The sequence below is a fragment of the Ranitomeya variabilis genome, chromosome 7 (genome assembly GCF_051348905.1).
Source record: "Ranitomeya variabilis isolate aRanVar5 chromosome 7, aRanVar5.hap1, whole genome shotgun sequence".
Taxonomy (NCBI): Eukaryota; Metazoa; Chordata; class Amphibia; order Anura; family Dendrobatidae; genus Ranitomeya; species Ranitomeya variabilis.
In genome coordinates this window covers 138,129,259-138,144,152 of record NC_135238.1, presented here as the reverse complement: position 1 = coordinate 138,144,152, position 14,894 = coordinate 138,129,259, and positions in this window count along the sequence as shown.

The following is a 14,894-nucleotide window of genomic DNA, read 5'->3' as shown; positions in this document are numbered from 1 at the left end:
GGCATTGACTGGTGTTATATGCGAGGGTCGCTATGTGTCCCCCAACATGCGCACAGAAGCGTATTGAGGCCATGGGAGTGCATTGCAATCACAGGCATATCTGTGATTGCAGTGCAAAATAAAAGTAAGAGTTGGTCTTGGGCAAGCTATTTTCCCAAGGCAGATTTTAAAAAACCCGTCATGGACTTTTATTTTTGAAACGGACTACAGGAAGGTAGTGGGGCGGCCAGGTCTTGCAAGGTACCTATGGCCACAGGCTTTTTTGTAAAAGCCCTGTAGCAAAGGGTGGGGTGTGTCAGTTTTGGTTTACAAGCGTTCAGAGCAGGAGACTCTGCAGAGCTCAGCCTGTGTGAAGCAACACGGAGCCAAAAGGCCTGGCACCCCTGAGCGGATAAGGCGGTGCAGTCGCCCATGGCAACTGGTCTTGGTTGCGGACGGATGTGTTTTTCCCTGCTGCGATCCAGAGAATATCTGAGTTCCAGTTGTAAGTTTTCTTTGGACATTAAAAGACGTTCCTTTTGAACTTTCTGTGGTCACTGCCTGTCTGTCACACTGCATCAACCATGCTGCACTACAATGTATACACACACACTATATATCTATCTATATCTATCTCTCTCTCTATCTCTCTATCTCTCTATCTCTCTATATATCTATATATCTATATATATATATATATATATATATACATACACACATATGCATACACATACACCTGGTGAAATAAGTATATAAGTACTGCACAAGTCACCAATCTACTATATAATTGTCTAAGGGTCACTTCCGTCTTTCTGTCTGTCACGGATATTCATTGGTCGCGGCCTCTGTCTGTCATGGAATCCAAGTCGCTGATTGGTTGTGGCAAAACGCCCACGACCATTGCCACGACCAATCAGCGACGCGCACAGTCCGGAAGAAAATGGCTGCTCCTTACTCCCCGCACTCACTGCCCAGCGCCCGCATACACCCCTCCGGTCACCGCTCACACAGGGTTAATGCCGGCGGTAACGGACCGTTTTATGCCACGGGTAACGCACTCCGTTACCGCTGCTATTAACCCTGCGTGACCAAGTTTTTTTTACTATTGACGCAGCCTATGCTGCGTCAATAGTAAAAAGATCTAATGTTAAAAATAATTAAAAAAATAAAAAATGATTATGTACTCACCTACGCCGCCTTTCCCGCTCCTCGCGATGCAAGCGGCACGTTCTGGTGGCAAGGATGGTCTGGCAGAAGGACCTGCCATGACGTCACGGTCATGTGACCGCGACGTTATCACACCCTAGGACCGGAAGCTGCCGCCTGCACCCCACACAGGCGACAGAGCTACAACGCGCCTGCGGAAGGTGAGTATATGTTTATTTTTTATTTTTTTAACCTGTGTCATACGTGACTGGGCAATATACTACGCAGCTGGGCAATCTACTACATGGGCTGTGCAATATACTACGTGGCTCTGTGCTGTATACTACGTCACTGGGCAATATACTACATCACTGGGCAATATACTACGTAACTGGGCAATATACTACGTAACTGGGCAATATACAACATGGCTGGGCAATATACAACGTGGATATACATATTCTAGAATACCCGATGCGTTAGAATCGGGCCACCATCTAGTATATTTATAAAGGTGCTATTGAGATGGAATTCTCTCCAGATGTCGTTAACAACTCGTCCAATTCACACAGGCAAAGAAATCAAATAATTGATGTCTATAAATTAAGTTATGTGCAGTACTGAGAAATGACACAGGAAAAATGATTTAACACAAAGAGAGCGGTGCAAAAAGCCATGGAAAGTCATTACAGCAGCTGAAATCTATCAACAGTTAGAAAGCAATCCTGCCACTTGGGCTACTTTCACACTAGCGTTAACTGCAATACGTCGCAATGCGTCGTTTTGCCGAAAAAACGCATCCTGCAAAAGTGCTTGCAGGATGCGTTTTTTCTGCATTGACTAACATTAGCGACGCATTTGCGACGCATTGACACACGTCGCAACCGTCGTACGACGGTTGCGCCATGTTGTGGCGGACCGTCGGGAGCAAAAAACGTTACATGTATCGTTTTTTGCTCCCGACAGTCCGCTTTTTCCGCCCCCACCTCCCCGCACTTCCCGGCACCTCACAATGGGGCAGCGGATGCGCTGGAAAAATGCATCCGCTGCCCCCGTTGTGCAGCGGAGACAACGCTAGCGTCGGTGACCTCGGCCCGACGCACTGCGACGGACCGAGCCCGACGCTAGTGTGAAAGTAGCCTTAGTCAAAAATAAGTCAATACTGTCCCAAAGGCTTAAAAAGCAAGTATACTTTGTGTAGCCACTGTGAGAGCTGAGGTGATATATCCAATGCAATCTTCTGAATCAGTGAGCCAAACAACAGCCAGTAACAGGCCTAAAAACCAAGATTTTTGTTGTTGTTGTTGTTGGGATGCATTACAGCTTTATTTTAATAGGGTACATTTCTTAGGGTAACGATAGGAATCTTCTGGTTCCATCTAACCATGTTTACATGGATGTGTAGAATCTAGGGCTGCAGGCTGGTAGCACACAAACCACCCATTAATTTAATAGAAGCACAACACTTTTTCATTTCTGGTGCATCCATCGCAGTGAGGTGTTCCAGGCAATAATGTAGTCTAGATTTTTCTTTCTTGGCATCCTAGGTCACATGTAGCTAGTTGCACAGTGATATGTGTAGTGCCCGCACTGGAGTTGCCCTCCTAGGTGGATACAGACCAGAAATTTGAGAAGGTTCATGCCTCTGAAAACTAAACCATGTTAATGGACATTACGGTAGCTAATTTTTTTTTTTAGCTAGTGAGAAAGTCAGTTTGCCTGCCTGCCTGTTTCTAACCCTAGGAATCTCTATTAAACCCTCATTAGGCTACATTCACCCTTTAGTTTTTGCTTTTGCACACATGAAACGTGATAATTTTTTTGACAAGAGTTTTGCATCCTTTTTTTCATCCATTTTTTTTAAACTCAAGCCAGGAGACGGTCTGAATTTGTTTTCCATTGACATCTTCTTTTATCCAATTACATTATCTTAGCAACGTATCAGTCAAAAACGTAATGAAATAGGGATAAAAAACACAAGTACAAAGGGCGTCCTCCGTTTTTAACAGATCCCTGTAGACTTTTATGTCATAGTCTGATCCACAAAGCTGATCAGAATAGGACATGCCCTGAGTCTGACAGATCAGACACAATCCTATTTAAAGGGACACTGTCACCTGCATTTGGAGGGAACAATCTTCAGCCATAGAGGCGGGGTTCAGTTTTTTTCCCTTCGTTTTTAAAAACAGAAGGCAGTAAAAGGGACAGATTTAATAAAAAATCATAAGCTGTGAAGCCCATGTTTCCCATCATATCCGTACCCCGCTCTGTGTGCATGCTCAGGTAGGCGTTGTACACTATCTGCTGAGCTGCACACTGTTTGAACGTCTATTGAAAGATCACAGAAGCTGGAACCCCATTTATCAACAGGCAACTAAAGAGTCTGCTAAATATAGAAAAACAAAGTTTAGCCACTGTTTCAAATCTTTTTAAAGATACGGACATGTATTACACGTATTGCAACAATTATACAGTAATTGTGTCCCTTTAGTGTTCTAACCTACTACAATAACTCTGTCATGGTCCCCATAAAGCACATATGTTAAACTCTGGCCCGCAGAATGCGTATATTTGGCCTGTGACCTCGGCCGGGTACACCGAATATTTTTTGTCCCTCAACGCAGGGTAAGTTCCTCGCCTGACATCGCACTTTAAACGATAATTGGCATTCTGGATGCCTATACAGTTGAAAGCAATGATGTAGGAGAATTAGCTGACACTCCCTCACCCATCATTCCCCCTCTGTGTTTGATGTCTCAGCGCAGCGGGCGCAATAATATTACAACTCAACCGCTGTGCTGATATGTGCAGAGGTTCTAAAGACACCATGAAGAAACCAGAGAAGCGGTGGAATAGGCAGAGGTGAACAATTATTTTTTAAATGTGTGGCCCATTATACTGTATGGAGCACTAATTGGGGTGCATTTTAGTGTAAGGAGTTCTATGTTAGACCATTATGCTGTACACAGCACTATATGGGCTCAATATACTGTATGGAGAACTATGTGGGATCCATTATAGTGTATGGAGCACTATGTGAGGCCATTGTACTGTATGGAGCACTATATGGGGCCCTTTATACTGTATGAAACACGATGTGAAGTCATTATACTGTACGGAGAACTATGTGGGATCATTATACTGTACGGAGAACTATGTGTGGCCATTATACTGTACTGAGCACTATGTGGGCCATTATACTGTACAGAGCACTATGTGGGGGTCATTATACTGTACAGAGCACTATGTGTGGCTATTATACTGTACAGAGCACTATGTGAGGCAATTATTCTGTATGGCGTACTATGTGAGTCCATAATTCTGTATGGAGGAGTGTTCCGGGGGTTAATGTGCCAGGAGCGGTCCGTGACTGCTCCTGGCATAGTGCCGGATGTCATCTGCGATAGTCAGCTAACACCCGGCCGCGCTCCCCCCCGTGAGCGCGGCCGATCGCATATGACGTACTATCCCGTCGGTGGTTATACGGGCCCACCCCACCTCGACAGGATAGTATGTCATATGGGATTAAGGGGTTAAAGACTCCATAATAACAGGGTCTGTACCAGAGGACTGGCGTTTAGCAAATGTGGTGCCAATATTCAAAAAGGGGACAAAACTGAACTCGGAAATCATAGGCCAGTAAGCTTAACCTCTACTGTGGGTAAAATCCTGGAGGGCATTCTAAAGGATACTATGCTGGAGTATCTGAAGAGGAATAACCTCATGACCCAATATCAACATGGGTTTACTAGGGACTGTTCCTGTCAGACTAATCTGATCAATTTCTATGAAGAGGTAAGTTCCAGACTGGACCAAGGGAACCCAGTGGACGTAGTGTATATGGACTTTTCAAAAGCTTTTGATACGGTGCCACACAAAAGGTTGATACATAAAATGAGAATAATGGGGATAGGGGAAAATATGTGTAAGTGGGTTAAGAGCTGGCTCAGGGATAGGAAACAAAGGGTGGTTATTAATGGAGCACACTCGGACTGGGTTACAGTTAGCAGTGGGGTATCACAGGGGTCAGTATTGGGCCCTCTTCTTTTTAACATATTTATTAATGACCTTGTAGGGGGCATTCAGAGTAGAATTTCAATATTTGCAGATGACACTAAACTCTGCAGGGTAATCAATACAGGGGAGGACAATTTTATATTACAGGATGATTTATGTAAACTAGAAGCTTGGGCTGATAAATGGCAAATGAGCTTTAATGGGGATAAATGTAAGGTCATGCACTTGGGTAGAAGTAATAAGATGTATAACTATGTGCTTAATTCTAAAACTGTGGGCAAAACCGTCAATGAAAAAGACCTGGGAGTATGGGTGGATGACAAACTCATATTCAGTGGCCAGTGTCAGGCAGCTGCTACAAAGGCAAATAAAATAATGGGATGCATTAAAAGAGGCATAGATGCTCATGAGGAGAACATAATTTTACCTCTATACAAGTCACTAGTCCGACCACACTTAGAATACTGTGTACAGTTCTGGTCTCCGGTGTATAAGAAAGACAGCTGAACTAGAGCGGGTGCAGAGAAGAGCGACCAAGGTTATTAGAGGACTGGGGGGTCTGCAGTACCAGGATAGGTTATTACACTTGGGGCTATTTAGTTTGGAAAAACGAAGGCTAAGGGGTGATCTTATTCTAATGTATAAATATATGAGGGAACAGTACAAAGACCTTTCTGATGATCTTTTTAATCATAGACCTGAGACAGGGACAAGGGGGCATCCTCTACGTCTGGAGGAAAGAAGGTTTAAGCATAATAACAGACGCGGATTCTTTACTGTAAGAGCAGTGAGACTATGGAACTCTCTGCCGTATGATGTTGTAATGAGTGATTCATTACTTAAATTTAAGTGGGGACTGGATGCCTTTCTTGAAAAGTGTAATGTTACAGGGTATATACACTAGATTCCTTGATAGGGTGTTGATTCAAGGAACTAGTCTGATTGCCGTATGTGGAGTCGGGAAGGGATTGGAGCTTACTCTTTGCCACATGGGTTTTTTTTGCCTTCCTCTGGATCAACATGTTAGGGCATGTTAGGTTAGGCTATGGGTTGAACTAGATGGACTTAAAGTCTTCCTTCAACCTAATAACTATGTTACTATGTTGGAGTTCAGATTTTGCTGGAGTGGTTTGAGGGTGCCAAGTCACATTGGCAAAGCCCCTGAGGTACCAGAACAGCAGAACCTCCCATCTTACAAATTACACCTCATTTAATTCATCTACAGGTGCAGTGATCATATTGACACCATAAGTGGGCCACAGAATTGGGCAGTGAAGAAAAAAAATTAAATTTTTACCACAAAAAAAATGTTGTTTTAGCCTCAGATTTTACATTTTCACAGTGGGAAACGGGTAAAAATTGTGCCAAAATTTGTCCCACAATTTCTGCTGAATCTAGAAATAGCCTATATATTGCTATACAGTACTGCTTCGCCACACGGCGAGACTCGGGAGGGATGGACAGAGCACCATTTTCCTTCTGTAGAGCAGATTTCCCTAAAAAAAAAAAAGTTTGCGGACTCCTTATACAGAGCCCTTAAGTGCTAAAAGAAGAACCCCCTAAAGTTACCGCATTTTGTAAATCATAACCCTTTGGGAATTAATCTACAGATGCAGTGACGATTTTGACTGCATGTGTGTTGTCCAAAAACAAGCAGCAGTGGATGTTGCCGAGTGGAAATTGTGGTCACCAGTATGTTGTAGTAGTGACCAGTACATTATGCCCAGCACATGCTTCTAGATACAGGCACCCATAAATTAGGCGGACTTCATTGCTACAGAAATGCCAAACATGTGTACGCTAAATGTGGTTTAGGCACACAGGGCTCGGAAGGGAGGAGGACATTTGTATTTGGTGATGAAGAATTTGCTGAATTTCTTTTGGGGTAGCGAGAAGCCATTTTGCTTTTCCAGAGCCTTTGTGCTACCAGTAATGTCATGTCCCATTTGGAGAGCCCCTGATGTGCCTAAACAGTGGAAACTCCCCACAAGTGACCCCATTTTGGAAACTACACCCCTCAAAGATTTTATTCAGTGGTATAGTGAGCATTTTGAAACCACAGATACTACAAAGAATTTGATAACATTAGGTAGTCATATTGAAAATGTTCACAAAAATGATGTTTTAGCCCCAAATTTGTAAATTTCACAATGGATAATAGGGGAAAACGGACCCCATAATTTGTTATGCAATTACTCCTGAAAGTGAAGATATCCCATATGTGGTCTAAAACTTCTATTTGGGCACAACATTTTAGAGGTAAAAAAATAATTTTTGTATTTGCTGCAAATTTGTACACAAGGGTTAGATGAACCTGGCCCCCATAATTTATTACACATCTTCTTCCAAATGTGGTAATGTCATCAAATTACTGTTTGGTCACACGTCAGGGCTGATAAGGAAAAAGCGCTATTTGGCTTTTGGAGCACAGATTTTGCTAGAATAGTTTACTGGCGACATTTGCAGAGCCCCAAAGGTGACAGAAGAGCAGAAAACCCTACAAATGACTCCATTGTGGAAATTGCACCTCTCAATGAATTCATCTATGGCTGCAGTGACTATTTTGTAACATTCACACCAGGCTTTTTTCTGGAGAATTGCCACTACAATAATACCAAACATATGGTCACTTATGGTAGTTAAGGCACAGTGGGGCTCAAAAGGAGGGAAGCATTTGGACTTGGGAGCACAGAATTCGCTGGATTTAAATTGAGGGGGTGGGAGCCATGTCACTTTTCCAGAATCTTTGTTCTAGCAGTAATGTGGGAGCCCACGATAGTTCCAGTGACAGATGACGGATATGATTGGGTGCTGGTATTGTGCGGGATAAATTAGAGTTTTTATTGGTAACATTTTGGGGTAGATATTTTTCAATCGCTTCCAGAATAAGGCTGGCTCACAATCTTGTGTTCTACGCTGAGCACTTACGTCTGGGTTTTCGTGTACATCCCACACAAATGCAATTCAGACGAAACCCCCAGCGGAACCACCCACAATAATGAAGCAGGTGAAGACACTTTGTACTCCATTTGGCATCTACTCCAGTAGTATCCATCTTTTTAGGTGTGCACAGATCTGTGGTGGACCACACTTGTGCGCTAAAAGGACGCCGAAAATGATGGGACATCACTGGAACACAGACCTGTCCAAAGTGACTTTATCTGCGTCATAAATGAGTGGTTCCATATGGGGTTTTTTTCTGAATCGCTGTTTTGTGGACTTTACACAGAAACCCCAATGTAAGCGCAGGATAAATTTAAGCCGATCCTTATTCAGATTTTTGGGAGGTAGAGTATAAATGATAAGGTGGATTTATTCTTTGGGTCGGTGATTCCAGAAATACCAGTTGTATATAGGTTTTTCTTTTAGGTTTTGGTACTATCACACAGTAAAAATGCTTTTTATATAAAAGTCTTTTTTTTTCATCTCCATATTGTAATAGCTAACTTTTTATTTTTTTGCAGAACAGAGCTGTATGAGGGCTTATTTTTTGCAGGACAAGTTGCTGATTTTTGGGGTACCATTTTGGGGTATATAATATTTTTGATCACTTTTTATTTATTTTATTTCAGACACAGAATGAACAAAAACAGCAATTCAGTTGCCCTTGGTCATCCACCGTGCAGTAAAAGTGATGACTGATTTGTCCGTCAGGTCGGTTCGATTACAGCGATACCAGATTTATATAGTTTTTTTATGATTTGCTATTTTTACACACCAAACAAGATATTACTAAAATGAATTTGTTTTTGCATTGCCATATTCTGAGAGCTGTAACTTATGTATTTGCCGAAAAGGTCAAATATAAAGGCTTGGTTTTTTGCGGAACGGTTTGGCTTTTTCGTTTATACCATCTTTTTTTTTTTTCATTTCTTCATACGACTTTTAGACCACTTTTTATTCACTTTGTGAGTCAGTATGATGAAAAAGTGACATTTTCGGTATGTGGTTTTGTTTTTTTTTACGGCGTTCTGACATATGGAATAACATACCAGTTTTATAGAGCCGGTTGTTCCGGACGTGGCGATACCATTAATGTATTTTTTTTGTTGTTTATTTTTGTTTTGATCACAAACGCTGAGTTTTGAGTAGCTAAACAGATTTGTGTGAGCTTTAGTTTTTTATATATGTTATTTTACTTTTTATCTTCGGTACTTAGTCTCACTGTGGGATATGTATAATTTTTATTTTGATTGCTGGTCTCATACACTGCAGTACACAAGACCAGTCAGTGAGACCTAGCTTATAAGCCACCGTACACTGGGATCATCACATGATGGTACCATGGTAACCATCAGCACCCATGATTCTCATTGTGGGGGTCCGATGGTTACAAAGCGGGTCTTGTAACCCCCTTGCAAATAATTAAATACCCCCGTCACGAATGACACCAGCTGACAACCGAGGGAATTGCGGCTGCAGGGCGGCACTGTACCCTTATAAAGCTCCTTATTTGCATTAAAACAGCGGTCGTTAATGGGTTGAAAAGGAAAAGTAAACAACAGTACCTAACCATGGTCCAAAATAGGAAAACATCTCAAATGTTGATACTAGTTTGAATGATGTTTTTTTTGCATGTACACAAAAAAAGCAAAACAAAAGCTGGGGTGATTTACATTTTCTTACAAACCTATTAAGTTCAAGAAAAAACTCAAGAGCAATTAACTTCACAGCAAGATTTATTAATACATCCAAAAAAAGAAAGAAAAGAATCATTTGTCACACTATATACAGATAATACACATTTTTATACACATATTACATTGGGGATTGTATCTTTTTACCCATTTTTCCTTTTTTCTTACACAAGAAAATATACATAAAAATGTAAACTTCTGTATACAAAAACCCTTAAACGACTAAACAAAGACCATATAACAAAAGGATTATTTTCAGCTATTTTTGGGATTCACATGGCACGATGGTACATTCGCTGCCAGAATAGTCGTGAAATGGTCAATAACTTGCATTACAAAGCAAACTGTAGGAAGAATATTTCACACTTCCTTTATGAACAGTGTTATGCAGGCCAGGTGCGAAAATGAAAGAGGACACAATTTACATTAACCCCATTCACTGTCTGCAGGGAAACTAACCATTGTCCAACAAAAGAGGCCAAGTAAAGCCAAATGAAGCTTTAAAATCTTTAAGAATTATTTACATTATACTTAATGCAGTTATATTTAAAAAAAAAAAAGGTGCTTAAAGTAGTTCCCCAAAACGCCAACATAGGCCTCTTATGTTTCAAGACGCAGAATGCTACAACGCCAAGTGGCCCAGCCAGGTCAATACGGGACTCGTGTGAAGGATGTCTGCACACGTGCGTCCATACATAAGAGGGAATCTGTATGGAGAGGGTCTAAGCTTGTACGCCAGAGGCCTGGAAACCCCTTTCATTTTAGTTTTGTGACCCACATATTTCTCATTACAAAATTAAATCACAAAACCTTGTGTTAAAAAAGTACATAAAAATATATGTATATATATATCCTAAAACGCCATCAGTGAATGGGTTAAATAAAATATAATCCCCTCACTTAGCCATCTGTATACATGAGTCTTTGTTAGGAAATGAAATGTTTCAGTATATGAGCCTATCACACACCGGTGCGTCATAGGCTATATCTGGAAATTGAATGGTTAACACATTAAACTGCAGCAGACAAGTGTGACATTAAACAGAAATGTGCTGTATCCTTGCTACCATGCAGCTTTTTCACAGAATAATAAAGTCATAGGAGCCCATCAGTGCCACTTTCGGTTATGTGTCCCTTTCAGAGGAAGCCATTTTTCTGCAATATATATATTGGATGAAGTGTTGGACAATGACAATCCCCATAGGTTTCTGAATGTTGTATTCTAAGAAATGGGGAGATGGTCCGAGAGTGCCACATTGGTTTCCGCCTAGAATCGAACACTACGATAGACTTCTTCTTGAGGCACAGGAGAGGCCAACCCTCCATCCAAAACCCTTTCCCTGGCGTATTTTTGAATAAACATTGACTAACCAGTGAAATCTCTCCAAAAGACCACCTTCAGACCAGACTGTGATGGTTTTAGTGCCGCCATATAGTTTACCTATGGCCATTGCCCTTGATAAGACCCCCGTCCAACCTTGGTAATTTACACAAAGTAACATTAGGACTCATTCACATGGCAGGAAGCCTGTACAGAGGCACACTCTCCATGTGCTTTTGTAGCTTGCTCCTTAGAGTGGTTCTGCCATCTCACCAAGTGATGGTATAGTGCCAAGATATGCCACCGTTTAAGGATCGTTATTCACCTGAACCCGGGGACCCTCACCAACTGGGAGAATAAAGGGGGCAGTTTAAAGTTCTACTGTGCAGGTAAAGAGGGTAAAGGGGAAGCAGTGCTGCCTCTATTTTTAGGATGAGACCTAAAAGGTCAAAAACCCATGAGCACTGAGGGGAAATCCTAGCAAAATGCCATAACTTTCTAAGATGAGAAGCCCCTTTAAAACGGCATATGATGGAGTTATTCTTCTCTAGAAACAATGCACCCAGCAGAGACACGCTCCAGAATACAGCGCCATTCTGAGCGTGTCACAATTACTTTCTGACGGATACATAGAAAATCTGAAAAAGCCCTCAGGGTGAAAATCAGAGGCTTGTAAGATGGTACAGCAAGGTCCTGTAGAAGCACATGGATGCCGTATTATGGCTCTGTACAACTTAGAGACGGTGCACCATGTGCATGAGCCTGAATGTGACTGGGCAACAATGGCGCTGTAACCTAGAGCAGCCAATCCTTTATACATCTGGAATGAAGGATAAAGGCAGTTTATATCCAAGCTGATGCCACAGATTAAGGCACTTCTTTCTGCAGTTAAATGCCCCCGCTCTCTTTAGATTGCTAGAGAGAACCTGTGCACTGAATACTGCCGTGATAACATGGGATATTTCAGGATTTGGCACATCTATTGAAGGCCGTGCTCTGGAAATAACCTATACATGTACAAGTCACACATACACCCATCAGCTAATACTCTCACTACCGCACATACGCACAACACATTAGATCTACTGTTTCCAATACTTGTCACATACTCTATATATTTTGGAGTTTCCAATGGAACACAACACATTCTCACAGAGCTTCTATAACGGCCTTTATACATTGCATCCTTCTGCGTCTAAACCCAGCTGAGCCCCCGACAGATGTGCTAAAAACCGATATAAGCCACATAATAATTAGCCCATTTTATCTCCATACATAGTGACAGGTACGGATTTCCCAAGCAGATCTGCAAGGTAGCAAGGAACGCATTTACACCTTCAGCACGGTATTCCGGAATTCCAGTGTAAAATTCTCTCTTAAAAGTAAAATAAAAGCTTGTATATAGATATTTTTATTATAGCTATCAAGTACACATATGCAACATAATTCGGTACATCAATACAGCTTTAGTATAAAATGTATAATTTACGAGGCAATGTTAGCATAAATTAATATAACTTTTCTCTTAAAATCTAAAATTTAGGATATCAGAAAGCTTAAGACAGGGGAACATACAGGGGAGGGGGATCATTAAATTAAACATTAAAGCTCAGAGGGGGGAAAAAAAAAATATAGAAAACTTTACTTACATGTTAACCTGAAAAAGAGCAGGGGTAAAAACACAGACACGCAATGGACACACTCATACGATTCTTAATAAAAGGACTTGAAAGATTTGTGTTAACTTTATAACTGCCCTTGTTTCCACCAAGGGAATCCCTGAGACATACGAAATTCTACGGCAGCTACTGGGGCACAACAGCTGGACCTTTGATACCCTGGGAAGATGCAGATCATTGGAAAATGCAGAACACGGCGCTCTGGCCACGGACAGACAAATCAGAAGCGACTCAGGACCCCAGTCGATTCACCGTCAGACATAGTAAAGAAACACTCCACATAACTGCCGCAACCCTTCCTCCTAAATGCTGTATCATGCCTATATGACGTTCCTTTTCCGCTGAGCTGTGATTGGCTGCAGCAAAGTCAACGTGACATCAGCGCTGCAGACAATAACAGAGACTGGGCGTGCAGAGAGTAGGTGCTGGACCAGGGGAGGGTGAGTAAAGTACAGTTTGTTATTTTAGAACAAACTGCAGCAGGGGACAAGGGTTTTCCGAAAATGGAAAAACCTTTTAATAGTAATAAATATACGGTATCTTGTGCATCAGATTTTACTGTTATCTGTACCACACTGGAGACAAAAAGGGTGAAACGTTAATAAAAATGTTCAAAGTGAAACAAACTAGTGTCTGCTGCGCCTCCATTCTAGAGACAAAGCGATGTTGACATCTGCATCATAGGCGCCAACGAATGAAGAACCAGATGGACCCCAATTATAAGTCAGTAGGGCACTGATGCTCTGCATAGTATAAAAGATACAGCATTGCGGTTTCTGTTATGGAAGCCATGATGAAGATGTGAACAGAGCCTTATCTTCATTTCATGTGATAGCTTTATATAGAACACACAATATATGTTCAATCAAGTGAATGTAAAACGCATTGTTGTCTTATCAACACGGCCCATAAATTTGCATGTCATATGGTTTCCAAGCTCCACATTCTACACCAAATTTTTAATTTCCTTTAATAAATGTATAATTTGCAATTCAATTAATCTCTTTAGTCTACAATCTCTTCTATCTGTACATCTGCAGTAGAGAGGATCAGTGCCTCCAACCTAATATTATCGCATTATAAACTGCTGCCTGTCTACAAGAAAATATGTGCACGGGTGAAGTCACAAACAGAGCGAAAGGGTCTTATGTGCCAATAATACAATATTGGTAGTCAGTCTTCGGTTGTAGTTGCAACTAGGACTCAATCCAAAGTCATTTATACTAACTATAGAGTAAAAATGTGTCTGAATATTTCTTCCTTACACCTTCTAGAGTACGCCACTTCTGCTCAGCGAGGGCTTCCTCCACTATACAACTCTCTTAAAAAGGAGTACCCGTCAGTGGAACAAGACTGTTGAAACCAGGCACAAGCTCTTTCCGTCCCTTTGTCCTACAGATCAGTGCCCCCTTGCCCTAAGTGAAAAGATCTTCAGGTAAGGGCATCACCATTAGATCAGAGACGATTTAACTACCAGTATGCCAAGAGAAGAGCTAATAAAAAGTGCCACAGGACTTCAACGTGGGCTAGGTGCACATTGTAGTATACGTCAGGAGCTTTTCTTTCCGACAATACTGTAACGATCCCATAGACCCCCATTTTTAAGACTGAGGCTTCAGTCTTGTAGGTTTGATTAACAGTATAGAAAAGTGTTGCAGACTGTGCTTTCATATACAGAGGTCTACCGGAAATTTTTTATACAGTCAGTCCCTATGATGGACAGATACCTAGACATCCATCCTGACAGCTGCCACCATTGGGCGCATACCTCCATGCCTCCTGAGAGTATGCACCTGATATAGGGCACAATAATGCAGCTCAGACCCATTTACTTGACAGTGCCTTAGTTCATGAACAGAGCCGCAGTACCTGACACATCAACCCCTGAAATGTAAAGCACTGTGCCTGGTAAGCAATAACGTAGGGAGCACTGTGCCCTCTCCTGCTGATTTTGATGTTCTGGATTGTAGAAATGAAGTGAATCCTGGTAATTCTTCCGCATTAATCACCAGTTCTTTTCCTAGGTTATCAATCAAAGACAATCTGGGGCTGTAATATGTGACTGTAGCCTAACTGAGCAACAATGGTGATAATTATAGAAGAAAAATTCCTTGA